At 36.5% G+C, this 26046-nt stretch overlaps 1 protein-coding gene and 1 pseudogene across 3 annotated transcripts in view; one reads left to right on the top strand and one right to left on the bottom strand.

Annotated features, from left to right (window-relative positions):
• The window catches only part of NFAT5 (nuclear factor of activated T-cells 5), a 118500-nt gene that overhangs the window by 81933 nt on the left and 10521 nt on the right, over positions 1–26046 (bottom strand). The gene's annotated exons all lie outside the window — the stretch shown is intronic.
• Positions 684–1574, top strand: LOC102183721 (annotated as a pseudogene).

Genomic DNA, 26046 nt, shown 5'->3' with positions numbered 1-26046 from the left:
TAGCGGGTTATGGGACAATCAGATGGTAAAGTTGAAATTAGTGTTTCAGTGAATATAATAAAACAGTTTTCTGGGGCATTGTTATAGAATTATACTACTATAAGGAGCTTGCTTTCTAACTTTCTTTTCAAATATAATTTCTTTTAGAATTGTATTATCACATGCCACAGCAATTCCAGAGAAATTGTAGTTAAACAGTTTGACAACTACTACTATGAAGAAACAAAAAACATAATTAAAAATAATGAAAAACAAGAGATTGCCATGCCCTCCTCCAGAGGACCTTCCCAACCCAGGGATCAAACCCAGGTCTCCCACATTGCAGGCGATTCTTTACCATCTCAGTCACCAGGGAAGCCCATGAATATTGGAGTGGGTAGCCTATCCCTTCTCCAGGGCCTCTTCCTACTCAGGAATCAAACCAGGGCCTCCTCATTGCAAGTGGATTCTTTACCAGCTGAGCTACTAGGGAAGACCATGAAGAAAAAAATGTAATAGTAAATAATGAAAAACAAGAGTTGAAAACTATTAAAGCAAAGTAGTACGTCCCAGAGTCAAGACCTGGAGATTTGAGGGTGCCTTAGCATTTCTTCTACTAACCTGAAAGAAAAAGAAAATAGAAAAATAAGAAGACCCAAACAAATTTTTGAGATAAAGAAGCAAAAAGTTGCTTTTTCATGAAGATGGCACCAAAAGTGAATAAGGAAGCCTTTGCCCCTCCCTGCCAAATGGCAACCCACTCTAGTACTCTTGCCTGGAAAATCCCATGGATGTAGGGGCCTGGTAGGCTGCAGTGCATGGGGTCACTAAAGAGTCGGACACGACTGAGCGACTTCACTTTCACTTTTCACTTTCATGCACTGGAGAAGGAAATGGCAACCTACTCCAGTGTTCTTGCCTGGAGAATCCCAGGGATGGGGGAGCCTGGTGGGCTGCCATCTATGGGGTCGCAGAGAGTCGGACACAACTGAAGCGACTTAGCAGCAGCAGCAGCCAAGGCAAATGCTTTGAAGGCAAAGAAAGCAATAGTGAAAGGCATCCAGAGCCACTGCTCTGGAGTGGGTTGCCATTTCCTTCTCCAATGCATGAAAGTGAAAAGTGAAAGTGAAGTCGCTCAGTTGTGTCCGACTCTTACTGCAGCCTACCAGGCTCCTCCATCCATGGGATTTTCCAAGCAAGAGTACTGGAGTGGGGTGATCCACAGCCACACACACATACAAAGATCCAGATGTCACCCACCTTCCAGCAACCCAAAACACTGTGGGCTCAGGAGGCACCCCAAATATCCTCAGAAGAGCGACCCTAGGAGAAACAAACTTGACCACTAGGCTATCATCAAATTCCCCCTCCTCGTTGAGTCAGCTATGAAGAAAACAGAAGATAACACAGTGGTACTCATCTTGGATGTCAAGGCCAAAAAGCACCAAACTAAACAGGCTGTGAAGAAGCTCTATGACACTGTTGTAGCTAAGGTCAACACCTTGATTAAGATTGATGGAGAGAAGAAGGCCTATGTTTGAATGGCTCCTGAATATGATGCTTTGGGTGTTGCCAACAAAACTGAGATCATTTAAACTGAGTCCGGCTGGTTAATTCCAAATATAAAAGTTTTCACTATTAAAAAAAAAAAAAAGAGAGAGAGATAAAAAGCTGACGGACTTTGAAGGGAGCACTTCAAAGTGCTCAAAGATAATTCAATTATTTCTTTTAGGCAGTGGCTGTATGGAGAAAGAAATGGCAGTTCACTCCAGTATTCTTGCCTGGAGAATCCCAGAGAGAGAGGAGCCTGGTGGGCTGCTGTCTATGGGGTCGCATAGGGTTGGACACGACTGAAGCGACTTAGCAGCAGCAGTGGCTGTGCTCTAGAAGTAAATGCTTAAGAGGCATGTAAGAAATACCTCTATATCTATTAATGTTTAAAGGGCCAATTACATACAGGAATTAGGGATTAAAACTCAATATACGAAACTTCTAATACTAGAGGTTGTCAGTATTACTATTAAAAATACATGAATTTTCATTTGACTTTGATCAGAAAGTCAGTATCAACAGACACTATGGTTATTAGGTATTTCCAATATTATTGTAATCATTTTTGCATGAAGTGGGGTAGGGAGGAAGGAGAAAACCACAAGGTTACACAGAGATGTATAAAAGCAGTATGATCCTTGTGTCAGGATACCAATATCGTTTACAATAAATAAGAGGTAAGTAGCATGTCATAATGAAAGAGCAAAGGTAGTGAGAACTGGGCTTTCATTACAGCTCTATCTACTTTCTGACTTTAGGCAAGTTACTCATCATAGTAAGCCTTGACTGCCTCATTTACAATATGACAGTAAGCTTATAATATGACATCTATTTATCTTGCAGAGTTGTGAGCACTAGCAATAATGTATCAGTTCAGTTTAGTTCAGTCGCTCAGTCGTGTCCGACTCTTTGCGACCCCATGAACCGCAGCACGCCAGGCCTCCCTGTCTATCACCAACTCCCGGAGTTCACTCAGACTCACGTCCATCGAGTCAGTGATGCCATCCAGCCATCTCATCCTCTGTCATCCCCTTCTCCTCCTGCCCTCAATCCCTCCCAGCATCAGAGTCTTTTCCAATGAGTCAACTCTTCGCATGAGGTGGCCAAAGTACTGGAGTTTCAGCTTTAGCATCATTCCTTCCAAAGAAATCCCAGGGCTGATCTCCTTCAGAATGGACTGGTTGCATCTCCTTGCAGTCAATAATGTATACAACACACCTAAAACAAACTGTCCAGCATAATGTAGGCATACAATGATTATTATGCTGACAAATAATTAACTCAACCAGAAGTAATTTACTGTGGGCCAAGGATACAAAAATTAGATAAGACAAAAAGGTCCCTGTCTGTAAGGAATTGTTCTGTAATGAGAGAAACAGGAAAACAAGAAATCATTTTTAACAATTCAAAGCAGGACGAATGCTATGAAGAAGTCAAATAAGACTCTGTAATAAAGAACAAAGTGGAAACTACTGTAAGAGAAGATAGTCAGGGAAGGCCTCTTTGAAAGGTTCCTGGGTATAAGTGAATCAGCAACTCAAAAAAGAGCAGAAAAAGAAGTAAAATCATCTGAGGAAACAACATGTACAGAAGTCCACAGGCAGGAAAAGACATGGCTTGTTTGAGTAACCAAAAGGTGCACAGTGTGGCAAAAGCAAAGTAATCAAGAGAACGTGCTTCCTAGATGAGATAAGGTAGGGATGGTAGAGGGCAGCTCTTGCAGGACCTTGGCATCCTTGATAAGGTCAATACAGTGTTTGTTAAATGGATGGAAAATGAACAGAAGTATGAAACAGAATTCAAACTTCATACAAACGACACAAGGCAAAATACCTAATGATGTGGCCAGCGCCTTTAAAAAAAACAAAAATAAAAACAAGGAAGTACTACTTATTCAAATCAGTTCATTTTTTAGGGAAGCGAAACAAAGTAAAAATACAGAAATAATTACTATCATCCTAGTAAAGCTAAAAATACAGATGTGAGGGTAAACAAGAGCTAAACACACACTAACACCACAGTACTACAGCTGTTTCCTCAACCTAAAATCTCCCAACCTAAAATGTGCCAGAAGTTTACCTGTGAACTGGTTATAATCTACGGCTATCTCTACCCTAAGTCTACAAACTTTGTTATAAAGGGAGCCACAGCTGCTAAAATTACATGTATTCATTGAGGGATTACCAGGAACCACTGAGTTATGGAGATACTAATTGGAGCTCATAACACAAATAAAAGTCATAATTTCTGCCCTCAAATGGGTATGCAATGAGGAAGTTGTTATGGATATGAGACATTCCCCGAGCATTATTTTTTTCATTCCAAAGGCAATCAAGTGAATATTCATGACCATTTTAAAATTACTAATTTTACTTCGAAATGCACATCTTTTCTTTCTGCAGGTCTTGCACTTTCTACAGCACATATCTGGAGGGCAAAAGTGTTCTGTCTGACCTGCAGTGTTCTAAAACATTCTGAATTAGTAGTCAACACTTAATAATGGGATTTTACATAATCCAGATTTCTGGCTTCTCTTGACAAATCACAAGACCTGGCAACATTAAGTATTTATTCCCACAAGGAAAACTTTTAGTGTGACTTCCAGTTACTCAAAGTACCACCCAGCCAATTTCACTGTTTTACATTACATCAAGTCCTGTAGGCATCTGAGTTTTCAATCTCTACACTAGGAGTTTTATGACTGAGATTTTCTTGTGAAATGAAAGGAGGAAAAAAACAAAAGATGAATCTTTCCTGAAGAAACTTTTCAAGAGCTTAAAGACTAAAATGCTGATCTCAACTTTCTTGATCATATGGATGATCTTGATCCCTCCCCAGAGGCAAATTTAACAAGAAGGAAACTGTATATGATAGCCAAGGGCTGGGAAGTACCTGATCTTCCAGAGTGTGAAATAAAGATGCAGTACCAAAACACTTCATATTTTTTTTTAAAGGTATAGACTTTTATAGAACTTAATAATCTGATTTTTAGAGTTTATTTAGTCTACTTTCTTATTTTATAGATATAGAAACTGTATCTACATAGGTCATAGATACCTAAACTTCATCTATATAGGGCCAAAGGTTAAGAATTTGCCCCAAATCAGATAGCTGACAGCTAAATCAGAATTAGAAAGCAGTCTCAAAACCAATAGTTCATTTTCAACATTTACCAAACATCTAATATTTATAAGGCTCCATGCAAGATAATAAAGACATAAACATGTACAATAGTACTTTTAACATATTGCTTTTTCACTTTCTTTTTTGTCAATATTTTTATAGAATTTTAAAGAACCTCTAAAGGCTACTTTCAAAAAAAAAAAAAACAAACCTACTTCTATACCCTGTAGAAAGCTGGTACTCAAACAAATACATGTATGTGCATATTCATAGCATGTGACTAGCAGCACTACTCACAAGAGATAAAAGGTAGAAACAACCTGCATGTCCATCAGAAAATAAATGGACAGGACTTCCCTGATGACTCAGTGCTAAAGAATCCACCTGCCAATGCAGGAGGAGACAAGGCTTCAATCCCTGATCCCGGAAGATCTCACATGCCACAGAGGAACTAAGCCCACAGACCACAACTATTTTGAGTCTGTGCTCTAGAGCCCAGAAGCTGCAACTACTGAGCCTACTTGCTGCAACTGCTGAAGTCCACCTGCACTAGAGCCCATGCTCTGCAACAGGAGAAGCCACTGACATGAGAAGCCCGTGTACTGTGACTAGAGTAGCCCTTATTCGCCACAACTAGAGAAAAGTCTGCTCAGCAACGAAGACCCAGCCCAGCCAAAAATAAATAAATCAACAAAATTTTTTTAAATATATGAATGGACAAAATACACTGTGGTATCCATACAACGGAATAGTATTCACCCATAAAAGAGAATTAATAAGTACTAATAGACGCTACAAGGTGGATATATCTTGAAAACACACTAAGTGAAAGAAGGTCAGACACAGAAGGTCACATGTTGTATGCTTCCACTTATGCAAAGTAACCAGAAGGACAAATCCATAGAGAAAGAATATAGACTGGTGGTTACCAGCAGCTAGGGAGAGGTAGGGAACAACAGTTTAATGAGTACAAGGTTTCCTCTGGGGGTGGTAAAAATATTTTTGAGCTAGATACAGGGAGAGCGGTTGCCTAATACTGTGAACTGCTCACTTTAAAATGGTTAATTCATGTGAATTTCATATCAATAAAGACATTTTAAAGAACAATTCCTTATCTGACCACCTAATACAAAGTAACTGCTCTTCCTATTAGGACAAAACAAAAACAAAACAGAAAGTCCCACGTCCATGTAACCACCTATTAGGTACCAAATGCAGTGCTAAATGTTTTAAATATAAATTATCCCAGCAAATCTCACACAACAACCAGGACAGATAAATCTACCATAGGGAAGGGAGAGGCAGTTTCATTACCAAATGAGTACTGCTTGAATGCCAGTTATAGTGCTTGCTATACAGGTAGCACTGAACAAGTTACTTTTAGCCTGTTTTCTGAACTGTAAAATAGATGAGTTACGATGTTACCTATCCTTCAGAGGGTCGTTCTAAGGACTAAATGAGATAATTCAAGAATTTAATGACCCAGCTTCTTTGAAAGAATTAATTTTAGCCATTGTTATTATATAATTAAATAATCATTACTATAATATAGCTTAATTTCATTAATTACTATTAATATTATTGGAAATCTATAACTGGTAGGTCTCTCAATCACCAAAAACTGCTGGTATATAATAGTACTGACAAGTAAACTGTTCAAATCTCAAGTTCTTTGATTTAGAATGTATGTGCAAGAACAGACAATCCTGAAATTATACACATCACAGAAGCAGACCTTAATAGAGAATTATGTTCTAAGCTCTGTATAAATGAAAAACATGAAGAGGACCTAGAGGGCTGAAATAAATGCAAACACTGAAAATTAAAATCTGTGAGGAAAAATTTAAAAGATGGTATCATAAAAGTTTCATTTAGTTACAACGTTCTAATACATGAAGCTTCCTATTTTACCATTTTGTTAAATTATAAAATTGATAAAATATATATAAAAGATACATCATTATAGAAAATTGGGATTATTTTTTAAGTATAAAGGAGAAAATAAAGCCACTTCAAATCCCAGTTCTCAGAGATAACCATTCTAACGTTTTAATCTATTTCCTACTAGACTTTCTTTAATAAAATTGGGATCATAATTTTATATTTTCCTTAACATTCATCATGGACACTTTCTTTGATCAATAAGTATTCTTTGAATACATGATTTATAGTAATAGATTTAGTTTCATGAACATTTATTAGACAAAAGATAATGAAGATTTCTTTACCTTTCCTAACATAGAAAAGGAAATTCTAACATTAAATTGCATCCAGAAGGATTTTAATTAGCTAAATTAAAAAAAATTATTCTTAGTTATAAAATTTTCACAAGAAAAAAAGGCTTTATGCTTTAAATGCCTTTCATTCAACAAACTGGAAAGCTAAAGTTTAGACTTCTACAACCACAATTAGTAGCAGAATAAGGATTTGAATCGAAAGCCTAATAAGCATTTAACCAAAACATTACAGGATGACCTGGGTGTGGTTCTATCTAATTACAAGTGGGTAGTCTCCTTCAGTTGCTCCATTCTCAAGATAAAGCTAAGAGATGCACCGCTGAAGGAAACCCCTTGAAATTTAACAATAACAAATTTTTAAAATAAAAGACAAATTTAAGTGGGTAGACTAGAGCTCACCATAGAGAAAACACTACATAAGTATTAGCTATTATCACTCACAGAAAATAATCATACTAGTGCAGAAAAAAAAAAATTGCATGGTGTGTTTAAAACAGTTAAAAAAATAAAACAGTGATGTTTGTAACAGTTAAAAAATAAAATAAAAGCCCATCAAAGATTAGTTGATTTAAGTATATTTTGTTACTATATTATGGAATACAGTCAGCCCTCTGTATCCCCAGGTTCTAAATCCTTGGATTCAACCAACAGCCACAGGCTGGCAACTATTTACATAGCACTTACATTGTATTAGATATTATTAAATAAACCTAGAGATGATTTCAAGTATACAGGAGGATGTGCATAGGCTATATGCAAACACTAGCCATTTTACACAAGGGCTACAAATTTTGGTATCCCCAGAGGTCCAATCCAGGACTGAACCAATCTCTGGTGGATATTAAGGGACTAGTATTGAAGTTATTGTAATAACAGATCAATACATAATAATATCAGGAAGCAGATAAGAAAACAGGATGTACTATATCTCATTTATGCAGAAATGTACAATAAGAACAAATAATGTAAAGTAGATGGGGCTTCTCTGGTAGCTCAGTGATATTAAAGAATCCACCTGCCAATGCAGGAGAGGTGGGTTCAATCCCTGGTTCGGGAAGATCCCCTGGAGAAGGAAAGGGCAACTCACTTCAGTATTCTTGCCTGAAATATCCCATGAAGAGAGGAGCCTGACAGGCTACAGTCCATGAGATCACAGAGTCAGGCACAACTTGGCAACTAAACAACAATACATACATAGAGTACAGAGAGAGATGTCTGAAAGAATAATTAACATATTAATGGTGGTCATATAGAGATACAACAGACTTTCACGTAATTTGTTGTTTTATATCTTTCTGTATTTTAAAAATTCAAGATAAATAAACACGTAAATATTCATTATATAGATTAAATATTAGGCAATATCACCAGGGAAAAGAAACACAAAATGAAAAAGACCAATGGAGAATAACTTCAAGGAATAGATGGTTGTAGGTTGTGTCTTGAGAATTTCTTTATCCAGCCCTTATTGCTCTTCTAACATATTCATTCTATTAATCTTGTACAATCCTCAATAACCCTAACCACTCATCTTCAGTAACACTAACCATTCATCTTCCTGAACCACAGCATCTAAGTTTCAATGGAGAAAATAAAAACAAACAGATTAGTACCACTATGAGTTCATTATCTTCAAAGTAGCTCAGGAAGTCTTTTTGTTTGTTTTTTGTTTTATTTTTTGGCCAAGCCACACAACTTGCAGGATCTTAGTTCCCCAACCAAGGATTAAAGCTACACCCTCGGCAGTGAAAGCATGGAGTTTTAACCACTGAACCACCAGAGGGTTCCCTCAGCTCTCCCATCTTAAAGCCACCAACTCATATCTATCATTCTTGGTAAATGAGTGTTCATTGCTCCACAAAGAAAACAGGCAGGCTATAAGACACGAGTTACCCACATTCTTCCTTTCCCAGATACAAATTATCCTTACCTTTGTCCCTTTAGGTCCAAGAGAAGACGCAATCCCGTGTACTAGATTCCTTTTTCCTTCCTTAGTCCTTCAAAAGTTTCTTTTATTAATAAATCTTCTATTCTTTATCTTCAACTCCCTCATTTCACAAAATTCCTATTCCTATTGTATGTCTTTCTAGTTTCCAACTTCGCTTCCCTTCACAACCACGCTTAGTACAACAGTGGTCTTCACTAGCTGCCTCCACTTCCTCCACTTACATTTATTACTCAACCTACTACTACTTGGCTTCTGTTCCCACTAGTCCATCAAAATATCTGTCACCAATAAACTCCAATAAAACTGACTTATTTGCAACTTCTGATTGTATTACCAGTAACGCCTCTCTCCATTATCTTTTGTTTCTCTTCTTCCCTCTTTGATTCTTCTTTAGTCCACCAGTTTTTCCATTCCTCTTAAATATTTTGAGTGTTTTGCCCTGGGAAATCAATTTTCAACCTTCTTCTTTCTTATTTTCCTTTCTTGATTATTAATTTCAACTTCAACCATAACTTCAATGATACTCATAAATTGATGACTATCAATGTTTACCTCCAGTTCCAGATTGTTAGATATAAATACTAACTACTATCTTCATTTAGATACTTATATAGACATTTCATCATTAGTATGTCTAAACCCAATCTGTTTATTTACTTCACCCTCCCATCAATCTTTTACCCTCTTGTTAAAAGAGAACTCCATTTTTCCAGTTTGCTAAGTTCAAAAAATGTGGTCATGATCTTTCAACTTACCTTCTTCTCTCACACCCTACACCTAATCTTTAAGCAATTCCTGTCCACTTTTCCTACAAAATATATTGAGCACTCTTACATTCCTTGCCACATCCACTACTACCATCCTGATTTAACTGTCTCACCTGGACTGTTATCTACATTGTACACTGAATAATCCATTTAAAATAATCCATTTAATTCAAAGAAATAACTGGAAAATAAAAACACACACAAAACCTAATTCACATCACTCCTTAGCTCCCATGTGAAAGTAAAACCTAAAGTCCTTATGTGATCTCAGCACCTGAACATCTCTCTCACTTTATCTCCTGCAACTCTTCTCCTTATCCACTGTGCTCCAGCACACTAGCCTCCTACCTAGAGCTTCTTGCACATGCCAAGCACCTTCCCAATCTCAAAGCCTCTGAACTTAACCATTCCTCCATCTGGAAAATTCTTTCCCTAGATATTACCATAGCTGTACTCCCTCAGTTCCTTCAGGTCCATGTACAAATGAAGCCCAACTTCTTTGAGGCACTCCTACCACCTTATATAAAATAGCACCCACTAGCATTTTATTTGGAGAAGGCAATGGCACCCCACTCCAGTACTCTTGCCTGGAAAATCCCATGGATGGAGGAGCCTGGTGGGCTGCAGTCCATGGGGTCACTAAAGAGTCGGACACGACTGAGCAACCTCACTTTCACTTTTCACTTTCATGCACTGGAGAAGGAAATGGCAACCCACTCCAGTGTTCCTGCCTGGAGAATCCCAGGGACGGGGAGCCTGGTGGGCTGCCGTCTATGGGGTCGCACAGAGTCGGACATGACTGACGCGACTTAGCAGCAGCAGCAGCAGCAGCATTTTATTGGCTTCCCTGGTGGCTCAGACGGTAAAGCGTCTGCCTGCAATGAGAGAGACCATCTTTCCTAACGCTACTTAAGTTTTTTCACTCCCCGTCATTTTTTAATCAATGTAATTTACACAACAAAAGTGTTCCCTTTTAAACTATGCAGTTCAGTGGTTTGAGTTATATTCACAAAGTTTTAAAGTCATCAGTTCAGTTCAGTTGCTCAGTTGTGTCCAACTCTTTGCAACACCATGAATCGCAGCATGGCAGGCCTCCCTGTCCATCACCAACTCCCGGAGTTCATTCAGACTCACGCCCATAGAGTCTGTGATGCCATCCAGCCATCTCATCCTCGGTCGTCCCCTTCTCCTCCTGCCCTCAATCCCTCCCAGCATCAGAGTCTTTTCCAATGAGTCAACTCTTCACATGAGGTGGACAAAGTACTGGAGCTTCAGCTTTAGCATCATTCCCTCCAAAGAAATCCCAGGGCTGATCTCCTTTAGAATGGACTGGTTGGATCTCCTTGCAGTCCAAGGGACTCTCAAGAGTCTTCTCCAACACCACAGTTCAAAAGCATCAATTCTTCGGCGCTCAGCCTTCTTCACAGTCCAACTCTCACATCCATACATGAGCACAGGAAAAACCATAGCCTTGACTAGATGGACCTTAGTCGGCAAAGTAATGTCTCTGCTTTTGAATACGCTATCTAGGTTGCTCATAACTTTCCTTCCAAGGAGTAAGCGTCTTTTAATTTCATGGCTGCAGTCACCATCTGCAGTGATTTTGGAGCCCCAAAATATAAAGTCTGACACTGTTTCCACTGTTTCCCCATCTATTTACCATGAAGTGATGGGACCAGATGCCATAATCTTCGTTTTCTGAATGTTGAGCTTTAAGCCAACTTTTTCACTCTCCTCTTTCACTTTCATCAAGAGGCTTTTTAGTTCCTCTTCACTTTCTGCCATAAGGGTGGTGTCATCTGCATAGCTGAGGTTATTGATATTTCTCCCAGCAATGTTGATTCCAGCTTGTGCTTCTTCCACCCCAGCGTTTCTCATGATGTACTCTGCATATAAGTTAAATAAGCAGGGTGACAATATACAGCCTTGACATACTCCTTTTCCTATTTGGAACCAGTCTGTTGTTCCATGTCTAGTTCTAACTGTTGCTTCCTGACCTGCATATAGGCTGCTGCTGCTGCTAAGTCACTTCAGTCATGTCCGACTCTGTGTGACCCCACAGACGGCAGCCCACCAGGCTCCTCCGTCCCTGGGATTCTCCAGGCGAGAACACTGGAGTGGGTTGCCATTTCCTTCTCCAATGCATGAAAGTGAAAAGTGAAAGTGAAGTCGCTCAGTTGTTTCCAACTCTTCGTGACCCAGGCACCACTAATTCCAAAACACATTCATAACATGAAATGTCATATCCATTAGTAAGTCATTCCCCACTCCCTCATGCCGCAAATCTCTGGCAACCACTAATTTACTTTCTGTCTCTCTGGATTTGTCTGATTTTACCCTCTAACATTTGATAATCATTTGTTCACTGTCTCTTTCCAGCTACCAAAATATAAACTGGTGAGGGCAGGAACTTTGTTTTCTTTAATTCTGTGGCCTCAGCATCTAGATTAGTGCTTGGTAAATAGAAGGTGCTCAATATCCCACAACCATCTTATTTCAACATACTCAAAATGAAACTCATCATCTTCTGCTTGGCTTTCCAGGTCATACTAGTGGTAAAGAATCCACCTGCCAATGCAGGAGATGTAAGAGATCCCTGAGTTTGATCCTTGGGTCAGGAAGATCCCCTGGAGGAGGGCATGGCAACCCACTCCAGTATTCTCACCTGAAGAATCCCATGGATAGAGAAGCCTGCCAGGCTACAGTCCATAGGGTCACAAGGAATCGGACACAACTGATGGGACTTAGCCTTACTTTTGGCATGAAATAGTAATTCATAAGCAGCACTTATCAAATGATGCTAAAATTGTGTCTGCTCTATTATTAACAATGGTGAGTCTCTTTAAAGCACTCAGCACAAAATACATTAAATAAACGAATAAATGGCCACTTTTCCAAATACCTCAATATTCAGTGTATTAAAGACTAAAATTTGCTTAAAAATTAATAACTAAATACTATTATGGCAACAAATCATAATTTCCACTCCTCCATTCCTACTTTCTCCCTAACATCTTCTCCAGACAACAAAGACTATTAATGTCTATCAAGGGTAACGCTCACTTACTTATTGATCCTCAATTAACTTTGGGTCTAAAACCTAGTTTAGAACACACTAGAGGAAGATTAACCTATACATGCCAGAGTAGGGAAGCGAAAGTAGAAATGGCTGTAGCCAGAGCTCATCTCCAAGATTCACCATGGTGAACAGTGCAGTTACCTGTTTTCAACTATCAGGATACTGTGACTTTTACTGTACAAAAAAACACAAGACATATGTAATAACTGTATAAAATGTCACTAATTGACTATGATACTTCTATCACATTTATTAAGCTTTCTGTGATACTTGAGAGTCTCTTCACTTCATCTGTGCTGTACTAATTCAGGTTCTTAGCATATCCGGCCTTGGTTTACCAGATCTTTAACTGTTATACCTTTTCTCTAGCTTATTCGCCCCTTTCCCAATCTCTAGCTCTATGATCCAGCTGTACTGAATTTCTTTCAATTCTCCAACATACTCATCTCAATATTTTCCAATATGATATTCTCCCCTTCACCTAAAACATTCTTCCTCCAACAAAGTCCCTTCACCTGTACCTGATGAATTTTTATCATTTCAGAACTGAGCCTGGATTTCACCTTTTATCAAAAGCCCCTCTCAGATTCCCTAGCACACTGGCATCTTCTCATGTCCTACCTCATCAATCTGTATTTATTTCCCTTTTCAGAGCACTTAAACATACTATTTTCAATGGATTATTTGTTGGTCTGTTTCCCCAACCAGAAGGCAAGCTAAGTTAGGGTAGGAATCACATTTTTTTTCTTTTACTATTACATCTGCAGTCAGTTGGTAAATACATGTTATTAGCCAAGATTACAGGGGAAAAAAAAGAACCAATCAGAAGTCAGAATACGTTTCAAAACCTAGCTCTTTGACTGATTAACAGTGCAATGGGCAAGTCTCTCAATCATTTGGGGTTTTTGTTTTATTATCTATAAGATGCAGATGATAACTATACCTCCCAGGTGCAAAAAGATTAAATGAAGTAATGTATATCAAAGTGATCTACAAAGCTGTGGGCCAAGTGTAACACAAGTGTAAGCTGTCTACTTGTCCATTCTCCAACAATAGAAATAATCCTACTTGTTTATCATTACATTTTACATTGGCCTATTAAAGTTAAAAGGAACTTTTCTTTAAAAGAAACCAGATTTGGAAGATATACTAGAAGCAAAATGGTTCCTATTCCACCTCTTAGCAGTTTCAACTAACAAGCAGTAGATTTTCCTGAACCTGTTAGTCAAGTGCTGAAAGGTTAATGAACAACCAGGTAGAAAAGGATAAATTCAGCCCTCTAACAGCTACAGCTGAAAATAGCACCTGGGGGGAAAAGTTCTAACATAAAAACAGGTTAAAATACAAGTTTTTTTAATTAAAAAATGCTGATAATCTTATATTCTTACACTGTACCAAAAATGGCATAGTTTCATATAATAATAATAAACTCCATTTAATTCATTTCCTCCTGTTTCCTTTTTCTCATCCTATTCTACACATCTACCAGTTTTAGAATTATATTTATATCTGTATTCTCAAAATTACTTTGTTAAAAATGTAACTGTGCTGAAATATCAGAGGTGAATTAAAGTTTTTCTGATGGCAAATGCCATTTCAGTCTCCTCCATAGGTATTTCACTATAACATCTTCTAGAGAGACAGATAGATACAGAAACTTAGTAAAAAAAATTTTCAAAATCATATTTTGAAAAAATTGACCAATTAAAATAAAATTCTGACTATGATTTGTTGTTTAAGGACTTCCTTGGCAGTCCAGTGGTTAAGACTCCACACTTTCACTGCAGGTGGCATGAGTTGGATCCCTGGTCAGGGAAGTAAGATATTGCACACTACAGAAAGATTTGTTCAGTGCATTTGTTCATATTTAGTAAAGGTATACACATAATCTATAATATTCAAAACACACTGGTAATCTAAAACTAGTTTATTCATTTTGGACACTAATATAACTAAAAAATGTAGTTAAATCTGGCATTTTCTCAACTCTCCACAAAAAATAAAATAATAATTTTTAATTTTAAAAATGTCTGCTAAATGCTGATTTCAGTGTTCAAGACTGACATCTGGAGGCACATATCCTGTGCAGCCTTCGCTGATCCTTTACAGTGTTAAGGACTCCCTCTTCTCTACTTGCATAACACCCCTTATTTCTAAGAAAGCACATAGTGCATTATTTTAAAGTTTGCCCATTTTATTTTCTCTCAACTGTGAACTCTGTAAGAGTGATTCTCTCTTATATTGTGTCCTTAGTCCAATACAAGAGCTATAGATGGCAAACATATGGGGAAAAAATGGAAACAGTGACAGACTTTATTTTCTTGGGCTCCAAAATCACTGCAGAGGGTGACTGCAGCCACACTTGCTCCCTGGAAGGAAAGCTATGACAAATCTAGACAAGAGTATTAAAAAGCAGAGACATCACTTTGCTGACAAAGGCCTGTATAGTCACATACTGTGTTTCCAGTAGTCATGTATGGATGTGAGAACTGGACCATAAAGAAGTCTGAGCGCCAAAGAACTGATGCATTTGAATTCTGGTGCTGGACAAGACTCTTGAGAGTCTCTTGGATTGCAAGGACATCAAAAGAAAATCCATCCAGTCTATCCTAAAGGAGATCAACCCTGAATATTCATTGGAAGGACTGATGGTGAAGCTGAAGCTCCAATACTTTGGCCACCTGATTAGAAGAGCCAACTCTTTGGAAAAGACCTTGACGCTTGGAGAGACTGAAGGCAAAAGGAGAAAGAGGTCAGAGAATGAGATGGTTAGATAACATCACTGACTCAATGGACATAAATTTGAGCAAACTCCAGGAGATGGTGAAGGACAGGGGAGCATGCTACATACAGTCCATGAGGTCACAGAGAGTCAGATACAACTGAGCAATGGAACAAAAACTAAGGGGAGGAAAGGCCAGAAAAAGATAGAGAACACAACTTGAAATTTATAAATATTAAACTTAAAATATGACTCTCTAAACCACTTTAGAAGTTATTTTCTCCATATAACCTGAGACAAAGTAACTGTAAACAACAATTTTCTAATATTTACAAGCTGAAATTCAGCTGTTTTATTTTAATGATACAAAGAAGAAATAATACTGTTCTGAATTATGAAACACCTCTCCTGAAAAACCCTGAGTTTCAGCTAATACGGCTTTTGTTTTTAAATAAATGCTCAAACCTAAAATTACTAGGAACCATTTTGTTATATATTATTGCCAATCATCTAAAACAAGATTTGTCAATTTATTGGTTCATTCAGAATTATTTCTTAATTAATACTTAATCAGTATTAAGTCAGTTGGTATTTAGCACTCATTTAAATCTGTACTGAGAAGACTTACAAATGTCAAAGTAAGGAAGGCTCTTTAGATACGTGGGGTGTCAAAGAATCACCTATGATGATAGATAAAATATACGGAAAAAGAATAGTGAAAAATAAAGTAACAAAGTATCAAAAAAACAGAAACAAAAAGACTTCCTGCTGAAGAAAAGAAAGATTTGGAATTCAAGAGCCTTAACCTGAAGACACAAAAGAGTTATCTAAATCATCCTGAAGTTTCTATTCAATCATACTTGAATACTAAAATTAGAGATACTGCTTTATACTGTCTATTCCTAGCTATTTTAAGTCAAAAAACTTCTTTACTCTCTTATCTTTACCAAATATTATCTTTTGAATTTCCACGTTGAAGTTTTATCTACATTTAAGGATTTTCAGCCATCCAAATGTAGATTTGCTTATCTGTCCTAATATAGCACATCCACATTTGAATTGCTTAAATGGTACTTTTCTCACAGTATACCCCGACCTTTATGAAGAGCTATGTTTACTACAATCCATGATCTCTTCCCTATGCAATTAACACACAAGCAGATGAACAATGTCCTACTAAAAAGGAAGCAGGAAACCAAAGACGGAGCAGAGCATTACAGGGAGGGCCCTTCAGTACTCTGGAAGGACCCTCCCTGTAATGCTCTGCTCCATCTTTGGTTCCAGAACTAGACAATGGTGAATATTCAAACAGTTCTTAACGGAAGACCTAGAACCTTGCTTTCCACCAAAATACCTCTAATTTGACCTATCCGACAAATGATTTCTCTCTCCTGGGCAATATTATAGGTTCCAATTTACAGTGATTTTTTTTTCCCCAAAAGACCTTACTTTTCATAGTTCACTTTTTCTGTTTTATTCATATAATAAAGGTTTGCTAATTTCACTTTTAAATTTCACTATTTGACTTGGGAAATTCCAACATACAGTTTATTTCTATATTGGCTGATAACTGATGTTCTGAAAAGGCCTAACAGTTAGTTCAAGAAATACTAGTATAAATGTATAGAACAAAGCACATCTAAATTTAAGAGAAAATGCACTTTGGATTTAGACATAAATAAGCAAGTAAGTGTGGTGAGAACACAATTACTCACTAGCTATTTTTCAGCTTTAGGTTACTTTCTATTTTTAGAATTAGTGGCCATCTCCCTTCTGAAGTTTGCCACCCCAAGCAGCCCATCATAATTTCACCAAATGAGTAAAGCCAAGCTTGATTACAGACCTAATCTTACATATTCTTAGGAGTAGGCTGGTTTCTGTAATCAGGGACAATATGAAGCTATAGGGTAGTTGAGGAATCTGTGATGAAATCAGTACTCAGTAAAAGCACTAGTTATTCTACAAAAATTACTGTAAATTATTACACCTAAAACATTATTTATTCATAAACCCTACTTGTACACAGATATAAGCATTTACCAGTAAAATTACAAGTACTAGTCAATGGCACCCCACTCCAGTACTCTTGCCTGGAAAATCCCATGGATGGAGGAGCCTGGTAAGCTGCAGTCCATGGGGTCGCTAAGAGTCGGACACGACTGAGCAACCTCACTTTCACTTTTCACTTTCATGCATTGGAGAAGGAAATGGCAACCCACTCCAGTGTTCTTGCCTGGAGAATCCCAGGGACGGTGGAGCCTGTTGGGCTGCCGTCTATGGGGTCGCACAGAGTCGGACACGACTGAAGCGACGAAGCAGCGGCAGTCAAGATAAATTTAATTTCATTAAACTGAATCATATTTAAGTTCTCCCATTTATTCTCAAACTTAAACTTGAGCTGTGGTAATAATTTAAGAGAATGTCCTTTTAAATAGAGAATGTTTTAGTAGTCTGAGAACCAAAAGAAAATAAGCACTTTAATGCTTACACAAAACAAATACTGAACTACCCAACAATGCATTTTACCCAGGTCCTCTGATGAACACAGTTACACCTTTATTACTACAGCAGTATTTTAAAAAGAATAGGTACATGCATATGAATAACTGAGTCACTTTGCTGCACATCTGAAACTAACACACTGTTAATCAACTATACTTCAATATAAAGTAAAAATTAAAAAATAATAAAAAGATAAAAGATATCATTAAGAAAATGAACAAAAACTAATAATAATCTAGCAGTTATCCAGGGTCCTCATTATCCTCTACTAATTATTAATATAAATACAAAAAGAACATCTTTACAAGACTTAATAGGGTTTATAGTTTCCATAAACAGTATGAAAAGGCCAAAAGATGAGCCCCCCACACCCAGGTCAGAAGGTGTCCAATATACTACTGGGGAAGAGGGGAAGGCAATTACTAATAGCTCCAGAATTACTAATAGCTCAAAGAATGAAGCGGCTGGGCCAAAGCGGATATGACCCTCAGCTGCGGATGTGTCTGGTGGTTAAAGTCAAGTCCGGCGCTGTAAAGAACAATTTTGCATAGGAACTTGGAATGTTAGGTACATGAACAAAGACAGTGTAAAGTCAAGTGGGCCTTAGGAGGCATTACTACAAACAAAGCTAATGGACGTGATGGAATTCCAGCTGAGCTATTTCAAATCCTAAAAGATGATGCTATCAAAGTGCCGCACTCAATATGTCAACAAATTTGAAAAACTCAGCCGTGGCTGCAGGACTAGAAAAGGTCAGTTTTTACTCTAATTCTAAAGAAAGGTAGTGCCAAAGAAAGTTCAAATAACAGGACAATTGTGCTCACTCGCTCACTCTTCATGCTAGCAAGGTTATGCTCAAAATCCTTTAAACGAGACTTCAGCAGCATGTGAACCAGCAACTTCCAGATGTACAAGCTGAGTTTAGAAAAAGCAGAGGAAACACATCAAATTGCCAACATTCATTCACTGGATCACAGAGAAAAGTAGGGAATTCCAGAGAAACATCTACTTCTACTTCATTTTCTATGTGAAAGACTTTGACTGTGTGGATCACAACAAACTGTGGAAAATTCTTCAAGAGATGGGAATACCAGACCATCTTACCTGTCTCCTGAGAAATCTGTATGCGGGTCAAGAAGCAATAGTTAGAACCAGATATGGAACAACTGAATGACTCAAACCTGGGAAGGTATACAACAAGGCTGTATATTATCACCCTGCTTATTTAACTTATATGCAGAGTTTATCATGCAAAATGTGGGATGGATGAATCACAAGCTGGAATCAAGGATGCTAGGAGAAATATCAACAACCTCAGATGTGCAGATGATCCCACTCTAGTGGCAGAAAATGAAGAGGAACTGAAGAGCCTTTTGAGAAGGGTGAAAGAGGAAAGTGAAAAAGCTGGCTTAAAACTCAATATTCAAAAACTTAGGATGATGGCATCTGGTCCCATCACTTCATGACAAATACATGGGGAAAAAGTGGAAACAGTGACAGACTTTATTTTCTTGGGCTCCAAAATCACCGTTTGGCGATTAAAAGAAAAATTAAAAGACACTTGCTCCTTGGAAGGAAAGCTATGACAAATCTAGACAGTCTTAAAAAGCAGAGACATCACTTTGCCGACAAAGGTCTGTAAAGTCAAAGCTATGGTATTTCCAGTAGTCATGTACAGATGTGAGAACTGGACCATAAAGGAGGCTGAGCACCAAAGAACTGATGCATTTGAAATGTGGTGCTGGACAAAACTCTTGAGAGTCCCTTGGACTTCAAGGAGATCAAACCAATCCATCCTAAAGGAAATCAACCCTGAATATTCACTGGAAGGACTGATGCTGAAGCTCCAATACTTTGGCCACCTGTTGCAAAGAACCAACTTTAGAAAAGACCTTGACACTGGGAAAGATTGAAGGCAAAAGGAGAAGAGGGCAGCAGAGGATGAGATGGTTAGATAGTATCACTGGCTCAATGGACATGAATTTGAGCAAACTTCAGGAGATGGAGGACATGGAAGCCTGGGGAGCTGCAGTCCATGGGGGTCACAAAGAGTAGGACACAACTTAGTGACTGAACAACAACAAAATAGCTTCCATAGCTACAGGAGCATATCTCACTTCATTTATGCAGTTCTTCTTCCTCCTAGCTCACTGTCATTATTGTGTGACATTTATTGGAAAACTACAATCCTCATGTTACTATTAAATATAAACATTTGGTTTCAAAAAATTAGCAAAATGAATCAATCATGCATACTAATACTCAAAAAATATTTCCAATCTAAATGAGGTTAATCTACTTCATGAATTTTTCACAAATTCATCTGTAGTCTAATCGTGCTCATCAAAATTTTGTTTTTGATTATTTAAAATGTAGCACACTCGGTATTGAGATGATGCCATTTACATTTAAAGCACATTTAAATTATTCAGACAGCTGAAGTACACTGTGTTAAATGGGAAAATGAAACAGTCTCCCTTCCATGTGCCACAACACAATTACCTGTTTCATTAACTTCACCAAAAAAAAAAAAAAAGTTACTATATCTCAGTCTTAAAATTACTTTTTTAAACATTTCATGTGTGGGGTAAAACTATACATAAAATGTACCATTGTAACCATTTCTTCAGTCAACAATTCAATGGCATTAAGTTCATTCACAATGCTGTACAATAATCATCACTACTATTCATTTCTAGGACTTCTTTATCATCCAAAACATAAACTCTATATATACCCATTAAAAAATAACTCATTGCCCTCTCCCCATAGTCCCTGGTGACAACTATTCTACCTTTTGTCTTTATTCTAGATACTCCAAGGAAACTGACAATATTTGTCCTTCTGTGTCTGGCTTATTTCACTTAGCATATGTTTTCAAGGTTAATCCATGCTGTAAGATGATATCAGAATTTCATTCCTTTGTAACAATGAATAATATTCCACTGTATTTATATACATTTTAGTTATCCTTTCATCTTTTAATGGAAACTTAGCTTTCAGTACAGAGTTGTGCATCCATCATCACAATAAATTTTAGAATAGTTTTATCATTCTCCAAAGAAACTCCAAATGGTTTGACTATGATTCTCCATACCACTGTCCATCCCTAGGAACTACTAATCTACTTTCTGCCTCTCCAGATTTGCCTAGTCTATAGATTTTATATAAATGGAATCATACAATATGTGGTGGTCCTTTATGACTGACTTCTTCCACTGAGCGTATTTTCAAGACTCATCCATGTTGCAGAATGTATCAGTAATTGATTCCTTTGGCCAAATACTATTCCATTACATGGACATACTACATTTTGTTTATCCATCCATTCATTAGTTAATGGACATTTCGGTTGTTTCCATACTTGGTCTATTATTAACAATGCTGCTAAGAGCATATATATACACAAGATTTTATGTGTACATATGTTTTCATTTCTCTTGGGTATGTATCTAGAAATGAGATTGCTGGATATGGTAACTCTGTGTTTAACTTTTTGAGGAACTATCAGATTATTTTCCAAAGTGGCTGTACTGTTTTATACTCCACCAGCAATGTGTGAGCTTATTTCTCTACATCCTTATCAACACTAATTTTACCTGTCTTTCTGATTATAGCCATCTTAGTAGATCTGAAGTGGTATATTACTGTGGTTTTGTTCTGCATTTCTGTAATGACTAATGATGTTGAAAATTTTTTCATGTGCTTATCAATTTAATATATTTTTATTAAATCAGTGCGTTCATTTTAAAACATTTATGTTTATCAATACTTATGAAAAACATATTAAAGCCAATATGCTCTTAAATATAACTTAAATAAATATGTTTAATAGCACAAGCAGTATTTTGCTATTAAACTAAATACACAGGAACAGTTTAACCTGATCAATAAAATGAAGTACAGTTAGATTCTTCATACTGTTTATAGCCAATCACCTATGTATTTCTTTCATTTAACTAAGATATGTTTATTTAAATACCATCAATTCCTGTGCTCAAGAATGTCAGTCAGGTGCAGCCACTAGGAAAACAGTACAAAGGTACCCCCAAAATTAAAATTAGAATCATATGATCCAACAGTTCCACTTCTGGGTATTTACCTGAAGAAAACTAAACAACTATCTTGAAAAGGTATCTGCACCCTCATTTTCACTGCAGCATTATTTACAACAGTCAAGGCAAGGAAACAACCAAAGGATCCATCGATAAATGAATGGATAAACAAGATGTGATATATATACACACATACACAGAGAAATATTATTCAGCCATAAAAGAAGGAGATCTTGCCATTTACCAACATGAATGGAACTTGAGGCATTATGCTAAGTGAAATAAGTCAGAAAGAGAAAGACAAGTATTGTATGATCTCACTTATATGAGCAATCAAAATTGTTTCTTAAAAATTGAACTCAAAGATATAGACTGGTGGTTTTGGGGGTGGGGGAGGGTGGGTGTTGTAAATGAAATGGGTGAAGGTGGTCAAGCTTCAAGAGAACCTTCTTATTTGAGTATCCTAGATTTAGTGATCAAATCTACCTCCATTTTCATCTTAATTACTTAAACCTTTGTCTTAACAGATTAAATAGCTCCGATTCTTTAAAGGCCGAGGCATCCTTCCACCTGTAATAATTTTAATTTGATTATTATTCCAATCAATGCTTTCTACATGGTTTATATAATTAGAGCACAATCCTCAGACTTCCAAGACCATTCCTTCCTTCTTTTTCAGATGTGGTATTTATTCATTCACTCATTCATTCAAGCACCTTTCAGATATAAGGCACTTGTGCCACATAAGAGAATGTGAGGCATAGTCCTGTCCTTGAGAAACAAGAAATCAGTACAACTTTTTTAAACAAAACTGGACTTTACTAAATGCTCTTTATGGTTTATTGCATCTTTAATTTCCATACTTGATTCTAATATTGTTCAGTCAGTTACCTTATTGGGGTTTGGGTTTCATTTCCTGATCACATGCATAAGCTATTATTTTAATACTAAAGCTCTCCTATGTTTTGAGAGATCTTTCTTCAAATTATTTCCATAATTTTATTAAAAACAATGATCAAAAAGAATAAAATACTTAAAAATAGATGTTTAAAAGATGTAAAACTTATATTCTGAAAACTACAAAACATTGCTGAAAGAAATGAAAGAAAACACATCCCATGTTCATAAAGACTGAATACTGTTAAGATGGTAATGCGCCTCAAACTGGCCTACAGATTCAATGCAACCCCTATTAATATCACAGCTCACTTTTTTGCATAAATTGAGAAGTTGATTCTAAAATTCAAATGGAAATTCAACAGACCCTGAATAGCCAAAACAATTTCATAAAAGAACAAAATTTAAAGATTCATTCTTCCTAATCTCAAAGCTACAGTAATCAAGACAGTGTGGTACTGACATAAGAATAAACATATAGTTGAACAGAAAAGAACTGAGGATCCATATGCCTATAGTAACTGATTTTCAACAAGGGTGGCAAGGCCATTCAATGGGAAACAGCAGCCTTTTCAACAAATAGTCCTGGGGGCAACTGGATATCCACATGCAAAAGCATGAAGCTGGACCCCTACTTCACACCATAGACAAAAACTAACTCAAAATGGATTGAAGACCTAAATGTAAGAGCCAAAACTACAGAATTCTCAGAAGAAAACATAGGTGTACATCTTTCTGACCTCGTTATTAGGCAACAGTTTCATAAATATGACACAAAGCATAAGCAACAACAACAAAAACAGATAAAGTAGATGTCAACAAAATTAAAAAGATTTGTGCATCATAAGACTCTACCAAGAAAGTAAAAACACAATTCACAGAACAGGAGAAAATTTTGGTAAATCATATATCTAATAAGGGACTTGTAAAAAAATATAATAAGAGCTCCTACAATTAAGCAACAAAAAGACAAATAGTTCAGTTTTAAATGAGCAAAGCCTTGAATCGATATTTCTCCAAAGATATTAATGTCAAATAAACACATGAAAAGATATTCAACATCATTAGTCATCAGGTAAATATAAATCAAAACCCCAGGAGACTGCTTCATACTCACTAGAGATAGCTATAATCAAAAAGACAGATAATAGTAAGAATGACAACGATGTGGAGAAATCAGAACCCTTCTATACTGCTGCTGAAAATGTAAAAAGGTGCAGCTATTGTAGAAAGCAGTTTGGCAGTTCCTCAAGAAGATAAATATAGAGTTACCATATGATCCACCATTTGCACTCACAGGTATATACCCAAGAGAGATGAAAGCATCCGTACACACAAAAACTTGTACATAAACATTCATAATAGCCAAAACAACCTAAATGTCCATTAACTAATAAATGAATGGATAAACAAAAGTATGTATCCATTTAATGGAATATTATCCATCCATAAAAAGAAATGAATTACTGATACATGCTACAACATGAATAAACCTTGAAAACATTATAAGTGAAACAAGGAAGTCACAAAAGGCCACATAGTATTATTTCTTTTATACGAAATGTCGAGAATAGGCAAATTCATAAAGACAAAAAGCAAATGAGTGGCTACCAGGGGCTGGGGGTGGGGAAGGGAATGGTGAATGACTGCTAAATGAGTAAGGGGTTTCTGCTTGGGGTGATGAAAATGTTCTGGAATTATATAATGGTGCTGGTTGCACAACACTATGAATGGACTAAAACTCACTGAATTATACATTTAAAAACTATTAAAATGATAAACTTTATGCTCTATGAATTTCATCACAATTAAAACAAAAAGATAATCTGGAACCAGGTAGGTCTTAAAGAATTTGGATTTCATCCTAAAGCCCATGGGCACCGTTATAGGATTTTTTTAAGCAAGCAATATGATTAGATTTGTATTTTAGGAACATAAATCCTGTAAGACATACTGCTGTGAATATCTAAGCTTTAGCACATAAATTTAATAACATCTGATTTGGGTGTTTAGAAGCTTATGCATAATAATAAAACCCTGTTTCCTTACTGTATCTTGAGTAAGTATGTTTGCCAAATAACTTACCTCTACATATGAATTTTATTTAACAAATATTTATATAGTGCTATGTAGCAAGCTCTTTAGAAATATTAACAAATATCCAATCCAATCCTCATAACAAAAGATGAATCTATTAGCTCCACTTCATAGAAAAACAAATAGAAAGGTTAAATAACTTGCCTAAAATTACACAGCTATTAAGTAATATATGTTTTTGAAGCTGTGTTTTTATTCACAATTCAGATAAGTATGTGGGACTTTGATTTACTTATTATCATCTCTGCTGCTGCTAAGTTGCTTCAGTCGTGTCCAACTCTGTGCGACCCCATAGACAGCAGCCCACCAGTCTCCCTCGTCCCTGGGATTCTCCAGACAAGAACACTGGAGTGGTTTGCCATTTCCTTCTCCAATTAGCATCTCTACCACTTTTAATTTACTATGAATTTATTAGAAAATCACTTCATATTTTTTTATTTCAACTCTTTTTATTTGTTCTCAATTCAGGATGCACTAATTATTTTTTCCTATGCAGAATTTACAGTGTTATCCACTCTTGTGAAGTTTGGGAAACATTCTCAAAAAAGTCATTTTTTAGTTTTTACTTACTATATTTTACACTATAAACATGTTATTTATGCTTACTATAACACAGCAGTAATTTGGTTAACTAATGACTTTCTGTTCTTCAATAACTTCATTATCCCAGTTTGTTTCTTTTTTAAGCAATAAAGAGTTTTTAAAGGAATTAAGTGGTGATTTTATCCAAGGCATATTATCCAACTAGTATATATAAATGTTCACTCTATACTCAATATCATAGGCAAAAGGAAACTAAGAAAATGAAAAGTTCTTCAAAAATAATTATAAAATTACAAAATTCAAGCTGTATGTTTATAATTCCCATTCATTTACTTTACCTAAAAGTCTAGACTAGAATATAACCTAACAATAAAAATGAAAAAGAACATACGAAACAGTTTTGGAGTTCACAATACAATTTTATAAAACCTTATTCAAGTAAACTTTTAATTTACAGTGTTTCTCAAGTACTTATAATTGCCCATCATTTAGGTACTTATAAATTGAGCATTTACACTGTGAACACTCACTTTTTATTATTAATTA

The sequence above is a fragment of the Capra hircus genome, chromosome 18 (genome assembly GCF_001704415.2).
Source record: "Capra hircus breed San Clemente chromosome 18, ASM170441v1, whole genome shotgun sequence".
In the NCBI taxonomy this organism is placed as follows: Eukaryota; Metazoa; Chordata; class Mammalia; order Artiodactyla; family Bovidae; genus Capra; species Capra hircus.
The sequence above is the reverse complement of the archived record's forward strand: the minus strand, read 5'-3'. Positions and strand labels throughout refer to the sequence as shown.